The following is an 8811-nucleotide window of genomic DNA, read 5'->3' as shown; positions in this document are numbered from 1 at the left end:
CAGTAAAAGGTTTAATAAATATATATTTTATTATTCTCAAATGCGTTGTAACAGTTCATGCATTTTCCTGGTAGCGAGCCTAATCTTTGTCCATTGAGCAGTGTGACTGCGTGTGTAAGCATCAGCCCTGAGCTCTCATCATTCAGAGTTTAGACACAGACCTTCATTAACACCCACACAGTCCCATGACAACATCCGGACAGTATTGAGACCAGTACACAGGACTACACAGCACTGTTGACAGGGCATGTCCAGGGATGAGATCAGGATGGGTTCAGCACAATGAAAAAGGGAACGGTTCTGCTGGTTTTGGGGGTGGGTCTGCTGGGTCAATTTAAATTATGTATACATCACCTACAGGATTATGGATGCCAGAAAAAAAGTACAAAAGTAACAAATCTATGCACAGAGACTGACAGACATACTGTGAAGTAGCACAAATACATTCACTATAGACTATACATTTTACACAAAAGTGCATACTCATAGACAATGAGAGGCTAACACATGTGAGTGGAAAGTAATTCCTGCATAAAATAACCAAAACTACCATGTTAAATGGATAAAGAACCTTTCATGTATGTGATTTTAAATCAGGGGGTGAAAATGACACTAAATAGGGGGGAAATACAGTGGGGCAAAAAAGTATAACTTTTTGGTAAAAACTCAACTCGTCGTGTTTGGAGGACTGCTGAGTTGCATCCAAAGAACACCATACCTACTGTGAAGCATGGGGGTGGAAACATCATGCTTTGGGGCTGTTTTTCTGCAAAGGGACCAGGACGACTGATCCGTGTAAAGGAAAGAATGAATGGGGCCATGTATTGTGAGATTTTGAGTGAAAACCTCCTTCCATCAGCAAGGGCATTGAAGATGAAATGTGGATGGGTCTTTCAGCATGACAATGATCCCAAACACACCGCCCAGGCAACGAAGGAGTGGCTTCGTAAGAAGCATTTTAAGGTCCTGGAGTGGCCTAGCCAGTCTCCAGATCTCAACCCCATAGAAAATCTTTGGAAGGAGTTGAAAGTCCGTGTTGCCCAGCAACAGCCCCAAAACATCACTGCTCTAGAGGAGATCTGCATGGAGGAATGGGCCAAAATACCAGCAACAGTGTGTGAAAACCTTGTGAAGACTTACAGATAAACTTTTGTTATTGACCAAATACTTATTTTCCACCATGATTTGCAAATAAATTCATAAAAAATCCTACAATGTGATTTTCTGGATTTTTTTTCCCTCATTTTGTCTGTCATGGTTGAAGTGTACCTATGATGAAAATTACAGGCCTCTCTCATCTTTTTAAGTGGGAGAACTTGCACAATTGGTGGCTGACTAAATACTTTTTTGCCCCACTGTATGTCACTAAATACAAATTAAGTGGAAAATAGGAATCGCCCCACGTTAAAAGTTAGGTAGGCTCTATAGTTCAGACAATCCTATCTGGCAAATTAGGGCAGTGTGTGTAAATATATTTACATTTGTATCAACATGCCCACAAGGTCAGACTGAGTATTTCAATGGCAAAAGGACAATAAATGACGCAAAATATATGTTGAGTTATGTTCATGTAATAAACACACATACAGTGATGTATTATGCATACAGTGATGATTTAAAAATACAATTAAAAAGACTGCATGGGGACTTTAAGCTGTTTGTGTAAACTATTTCGCAGTAGCCAAGCCATCTTGAATTTTCCTGGCTGATCTGAGTACAGCCAGCAGGTTGACTTTATCCCCAAACTCCTTCTCACGGTGCTCAAGCAGAATTCCCTGCAGGGGGAAGAGAAGGAGAACAGACATGGGTCCCAAAACAGGTATCTGTGGAAGTACAGCAAGTGGTCATTGTATAAGCAGGAATAAGTTATGAAAAGCACACCATGCGAAAATGAGAGCAGAATAAAAGCACACCCACTGATACATACTTGCACTAGACCTGAATCCTAATTTGAGATAAATGAAGGACACAAAGTATATTGAAAGCAGGTGCTTCCACACAGGTGTGATTCCTGAGTTAATTAAGCATTTATCATCCCATCATGCTTAGGGTCATGTATAAAATTCCTAGTTGCCTGTTATTTTGTCTACCATGGCTAGAAAAATAATCTCAGTGACTTTGAAAGAGGGGTCTCAAAAGAGCATAGGGGGTTTAAAGTGTGTGTGTGTATGTGTGTGTCAGTCACCAGATCTCAACTCAATTAAACACTTATGGGAGTTTCTGGAGCGGCGCCTGAGACAGCGTTTTCCACCACTAACAAAACACCAAATTATGGAATTTCTCATGTGAAGAATGGTGTCGCATCCCTCCAATAGAGCTCCATACCACTTGTAGAATCTATGCCAAGGTGCATTGTGTCACGTTCTGACCCTAGTTCTTGTGTTATTTGTTTGTTTTAGTTGGTCAGGACGTGAGTTGGGTGGGCATTCTATGTTTTGTGTTTCTAAGTTGGTTTTCTGTGTTCGGCCTAGTATGGTTCTCAATCAGAGGCAGGTGTCGTTAGTTGTCTCTGATTGAGAATCACACTTAGGTAGCCTGGGTTTCACTGTTGTTTTGTGGGTGATTGTTTCCGTGTCTGTCGCCACACGGTACTGTTTCGGTTTGTTCACGTTTATTGTTTTTGTATTCATAGTGTTCAGTTTATGTTTTTCAAATAAACAACCATGGACACTTACCACGCCGCATCTTGGTCCGATCCTTGCTACACCTCCTCTTCAGACGAAGACGAGGAAAACCTTTACACATTGAAGATGTTCTGGTGGCTCATGGTGGCCCAAAGCCATATTAAGACACTTCAAATAAAATGTTATCGGTCACATACACGTACTTAGCGGATGTTATTGCGGGTGTAGCGAAATGCTTGTGCTTCTAGCTCCGACTGAAAGGATTGACGCAGGAGATGAGAAGCAGGTACAGGGAGTGAAGGTTTAATAACTGACGGACATTAACAGAACAGGAACAGCGTCTGGACAGGAACACATAACAATTAATATGGACACAGGGAACACCACCGAGGAACAGACAGATATACAGGGGCAATCAACCACGTGAAGGAGTCCAGGTGAGTCCAATGAGCGCTGCTGCGTGTAATGATGGTGCCAGGTGCGTGTAAAGACGGGTTGTCTGGCGCCCTCAAGCGTCAGAGAGGGGGAGCGGGGGCAGGCGTGACACCGACAGTGCAATAATATCTAACAAATTACACAACATATACCCAATACACACAAATCTAAGTAGGAATGAATTAAGACTAAATACATATGGACAAATGATGTCAGAGCGGAACGGCTCTAGAGAGCCTTGCAGTTGCGGGCGGTGCAGTTGTCGTACCAGGCGGTGATACAGCCCGAAAGGATGCTTTCGATTGTGCATCTGTAAAAGCCAAATTTCTTCTTCCTCCTGAGGCCTTCTTCACCACACTGTCTGTGTGGGTGGTCCATTTCAGTTTGTCAGTTATGTGTACGCCAAGGACCTTGAAGCTTTCCACCTTGTCCACTGCGGTCCCGTCGATGTAGATAGGGGGGTGCGCCCTCTGCCGTTTCCTGAAGTCCACGATCAACTCTTTTGTTTTGTTGACATTGAGTGAGAGGTTGTTTTCCAGGAACCACAGTGCCAGAGCCCTCACCTCCTCTCTGTAGGCTGTCCCTTCATCGTTGGTAATCAAGCCTACTACTGTTGTGTTGTCTGCAAACTTTTGATTGAGTTGAGGTGTGCTTGGCCACGCAGTCATGGGTGAACAGGGAGTACAGGAAAGGGCTGAGCACGCACCCTTGTGGGGCCCAGTGTTGAGCGGAGTGGAGGTGATGGTAATCAAGCCCGTCAGGAAGTCCAGGACCCAGTTGCATAGGGCGGGGTTCAGACCCAGGGCCTCGTGCTTACTGATGAGCTTGGAGGGTACTATGTTGTTGAATGCTGAGCTATAGTCAATAAACAGCATTTTTACATAGGTATTCAGTGTGCAGAGTGATTGCATCGTCTGTGGATCTATTGGGGCGGTAAGCAAATCGAAGTGGGTCTAGGGTGGCAGGTAAGCTAGAGGTTATATGATCCTTGACTAGTCTCTCAAAGCACTTCATGATGACAGAGGTGAGTGCTACAAGGCGATACCTTTGCCTTCTTGGGTACAGGAACAATGGTGGCCATCTTGAAGCATGTGGGGACAGCAGACTGGGATAAGGAGAGATTGAATATGCCCGTAAACACACACTCTGAGGATGCGGCTATGGCTGTTGTCTGGGCCAGCAGACTTGCGAGGGTTAACACGTTTAAATGTTTTACTCAAGTCAGCCACAGAGAAGGAGAGCCCACAGTCCATGGCAACGAGCCGCGTCAGTGGCACTGTGCTATCCTCAAAGTGTGTGAAGAATATGCTTAGCCTGTCCGGAAGCAAGAAGTCGGTCTCGGTGACGTGGCTGGTTTTCCTTTTGTAGTCCATGATTGTCTGTTGTCCCTGCCACATCCGTCTCATGTCTGAGTCGTTGAATTGCAACTCCACTTTATCTCTATGCTGACATTTAGTTTGCTTGATTGCCTTGCGATGTGAATGACTACCCTGTTTATATTCGGACATATTACCAGTCACCTTGCCATGGTTAAATGCGGTGGTTTGTGCTGTCAATTTCACACAAATGCTTCCATCTATCCCCGGTTTCTGGTTAGGGTAGGTTTTAATAGTCACAGTGGGTACTACATCTTCTATACACTTCCTTATGAACTCAGTCCCCATATCTGTGTATACGTCTAGATTATTTTCACAAGCTACCCGGAACATTTCCCAGTCCACATGATCAAAACAATCCTGATGCGTGGATTCCGACTGGTCAGACCAGCGTTGAATAGTTCGAAGAATGGGTCCTTGCTGTTTGAGTTTCTTGTTATAGGACAGGAGGAGCACGATGGAGTCGTGGTCAGATTTGCCAAAAGGAGGGCGGGGGAGGGCCTTGTAGAAGTTTGAATAGCAATGGTCGAGAGTCTTAGCAGCGCGAGTAGTACAGTCGACATGTTGATATAACTTCGGCAGCCTAGTCCTCAGATTTGCTTTGTTCAAATCCCCAGATACAATAAATGCAGCCTCAGGATATGTGGTTTCCAGTTTGCATAAAATCCAGTGTAGTTCTTTGAAGGCCGTCAAGGTAACGGCTTGAGGTGGGATGTAAACGGCCGTGGTGATGACGGAGGGGAATTCTCTTGGGAGATAATATGGTCGCCATTTAATTGTAAAGTAATCTAGGTCGGGTGAACAAAAGGACTTAAGTTTGTGTATGTTTCTAGAATTACACCATGAGTCGTTAATCATGAAACACACCCCTCCATCCTTCTGCTTCCCCGAGAGATATTTATTCCTGTCTGCTTGATGTATTGAGAATCCTGCTGGCTGTACAGATTCCGACAGTCTCCCGAGAGACATGTTTCCGTGAAACAAAGTATGTTACAGGCCCCAATGTCTCTCTGGAAAGAAATCCTTGCTCTAAGCTCATCAACTTTGCTATCCAAAGACTGAACATTGGTGAGTAATATCCTCGGAAGCAGTGGGTGGTGTGCGCGCTTCCGAAATCGAACAAGCAGGCCCCCTCAAGTGCCTCTCCTCCCCCGGCGATGTTTTGGGTCGGCCTCTGGAGTAAGTTCAATCGCTCTGGGGAGAGTGAACAAAGGATCTGCTCCAGGGAAGTACTATTCCTGGTCGTAATGCTGGTAGTTCTGGTGAGTTACCGCCACTCTAATATCCAATAGTTCTTCCCAGCTGTATGTAATGACACAAAGCATTTCCTGAACTAATCATGTTATTAAATAGTACATCAAAAAACAAAATACTGTAAAGTTTCCTAAGAGCTAGTTGCGATGCTGCCATCTCCGTCAGCGCAAAACGTTGGTGTTTCCTTTATTTTAGAAGTTACCTGTATATGCTAATTTGACTATACAGACCTGCTGAAAATTATTTTAGTATCGCACTTCCTAACATCCAATGCACATGAAATAGGTCACATATTTGCAGATCTTTTTGTTTGTTATTGCTTAATAGAGTGCCCAGTTCACAGTATAGCCCTACCTGATCTTCGGGCCCAATGACGAACACTCCCCCCAGTACAAGACCTTCTCCTTTGATTATATTTCCTGTGCAGCCCTTCCTATAGGCCCTCCACAGGCTTCTCCACACCCCGATACGCAGCAACGCAGATAGGAACATATAACGCTCCACCGGACCGTATAATGCTCTCTGAGGAAAAACAGGTTTGGTTATTATATGGAGGGATACAGTGGCATTGGTAGGATACTGTACTTTGCTGACATCTACAGTTGGATGTATATTTGAAAAGATGTTGTGAAATAAATGTTATATCATATATTGCACAAAGATGTGCAGTGTGACTGAACAAATGCTGGAAACATGGATTTTACAAGGAACTGTGTACTTTATCATCTCATATGAATGTTGACTACTGTTAACTTTGTAAATTCACGAGTTATTCACTGACCTTCTGGTCTACATAGACTTCCCCAGTAAAAAAAAAATGTCTTGAAGGCGTCCAGCGCTTGGCCAATGTTCTCTTTGACCACGGCTAACAGAGGGATCCCCAACTCCTCTAGCTGGGGCTTGTGAGTGAGTGAGTGAGTGAGTGAGTGAGTGAGTGAGTGAGAGATCAGCACTCGAGTCTGGCTGCTGTCAGGAGTGTGAAAGTATAAAATAGGCAAGCTAGTCTGAAGGAGATGGAGGAGATGGACATAAAATGTTCAGTGTTCTGGACTCTATTCTTACTTCCTCCGCTGGCCCTTTTTCAGTGTCCTCCAGAACCTTCAGGCTGGCCCACAAAGGCTTGGTGAGGAACAGGTCTGTGATGGACTTCAGTAGATAAGCTATGAACAGGCCTACTGCCTTCAGAGCCTGGTTAGCAGTCACCATGGCCCACTCAGACACTTCATACCACTCTGGGGGTAAAAATATGGCTCAAGACAGGATGTGAATGGGATAGGAATATGTGGAGTAAAATAGAATAAAGTAGCCTATTCATCCCTGAAATGTATTGTCCACTCATGCACAATAAATACAGTGTGTGTGTGTGTGTGTGTGTGTGTGTGTGTGTGTGTGTGTGTGTGTGTGTGTGTGTGTGTGTGTGTGTGTGTGTGTGTGTGTGTGTGTGTGTGTGTGTGTGTGTGTGTGTGTGTGTGTGTGTGTGTGCAGGTTTGCATGCATGCGTGTGTGTATCTGCTACAAACATCTCATGGACCCTGCTTTGATGTGGTGTTTTGTTATGTAATTGCTGGACCCGATCATTAACATTCTTGGCCCTGATTAGTTAGTTGTTTCTGAGCAGTGAGCAATGCCAGCTACAGCCCAGACCTTCAGAGCTGATAATCAAAGCTTACTGCAGTAGCGCTCTGAAAGCAGGGCTATATTATTATATCACACTGACTTTGAACAACATTAATTGTAACGCTAAATCGTGTTACTATGAAGCACAGTCATTCAGTGTGACACTGAAAAGAGATTATCAAAGACTGGAATAGAAAAAAAACATACAAGTGTGTTATCTTGTTTAATAAAAAACAGAATATGCTACTAAACAAAAAAATTCCTTAAATCACACTTCTTGAGCAATCTATCTACAGATCAGTCATTGTCTTAAGTCAGATCGCATCACTCCTAAGCGACGCTCGTCCCTCAACCGATCAGTGCAGGTGGAATTGACGCCCTATCTGACATAACACAATGCAGGTCAGTAGATGCTGAGATTCGTCAAGTTCAACAATCAACCTATTGTTGAACTATTAATTATTCAATATGTACGTGACTTGTAGCCTAGATAAAGGAAATTCAACAAAAATGTATCCAGCAAAAGCTAGCCTTCCTCCTTCATCAATGAAAACACAATAAATATTTATATTCCATTGATCAAATATCCATTAAATACATTATTAATCAAATTTAGTTGAAGCTGAAGCATAGAGTAAGTTGTGGGAAAAAAATACTCACCAATATCTGTCTCCCTGCTACTAACGAGAGGAGGATTCAATCCCCTGGTCTGGTGTGTTTTCAACCCCTCGGCACTAAGCTCTTTAACCAGCCCCAGCCCAATCACACCAGCCCTGTTCAGTATGACCTAACACACACACTGTGGTGGAACACAACGACAGGGTCATATTCGTAAGGGCATGTAAAGAAAAACATTTTAAAATGTTGAGCAACGTAAAACAAAAATGAGTGTTTAACTGTTCCCAGTGTTTCCAGATAGTACCTCCACGTTTCGACACGTTAACATAGGCTGCGTGCCTAGTGAATAGGACCCAGAGTCTAAAGTAATGGACATTTACTGGAACATTTCCATGAATGAATGGAGCTGTCTGCTTCACCGCCAGCATTAGCCTAAACGCCCATCAGGATGCTATCATTTTGTTCACTCATCCCATTCCTCACTAACCTGGTCCCAAATCTCTTTGTGCTGTTTTGCCAATTCCTATGGTTATTGTCAGCACAAACAGCACAAACAGCTCTAGGACCAGGCTAATTCTTCACTGCTTTTATTTAGGGATCTGAAATTACACTGTTAACTATAATCTATTCTATGGAATTAGGCTATACTCTGTTTGTTATGCTTTTGGATAGAGACTGGCATGATAGTGGTGTTGAATTGCTGCATGGCTGGTTGTCGTGAAGGTAAAAAAAAAAAACATTTTAAGAAATAGGACTGCATTTATTTGGAATATTGAAAAATCTTCTTCCTGAAAAGGGTGTGATGATATTGAGGCATCAAATGTACTGTATATATCCTACGCACAACACAGGTGGCCCACTATAACTACTATTGTACTAATATGATA

The 8811-nt window shown here is 43.3% G+C and overlaps 1 pseudogene; it reads right to left on the bottom strand.

The window, feature by feature from the left end:
- Positions 1 to 1248: 1248 nt before the first annotated feature.
- LOC139381448 (peroxiredoxin-like 2A) lies at positions 1249 to 6895 on the bottom strand (annotated as a pseudogene).
- Positions 6896 to 8811: the final 1916 nt, after the last annotated feature.

This window comes from Oncorhynchus clarkii, chromosome 23 (genome assembly GCF_045791955.1).
Source record: "Oncorhynchus clarkii lewisi isolate Uvic-CL-2024 chromosome 23, UVic_Ocla_1.0, whole genome shotgun sequence".
Lineage (NCBI taxonomy): Eukaryota > Metazoa > Chordata > Actinopteri > Salmoniformes > Salmonidae > Oncorhynchus > Oncorhynchus clarkii.
The sequence above is the reverse complement of the archived record's forward strand: the minus strand, read 5'-3'. Positions and strand labels throughout refer to the sequence as shown.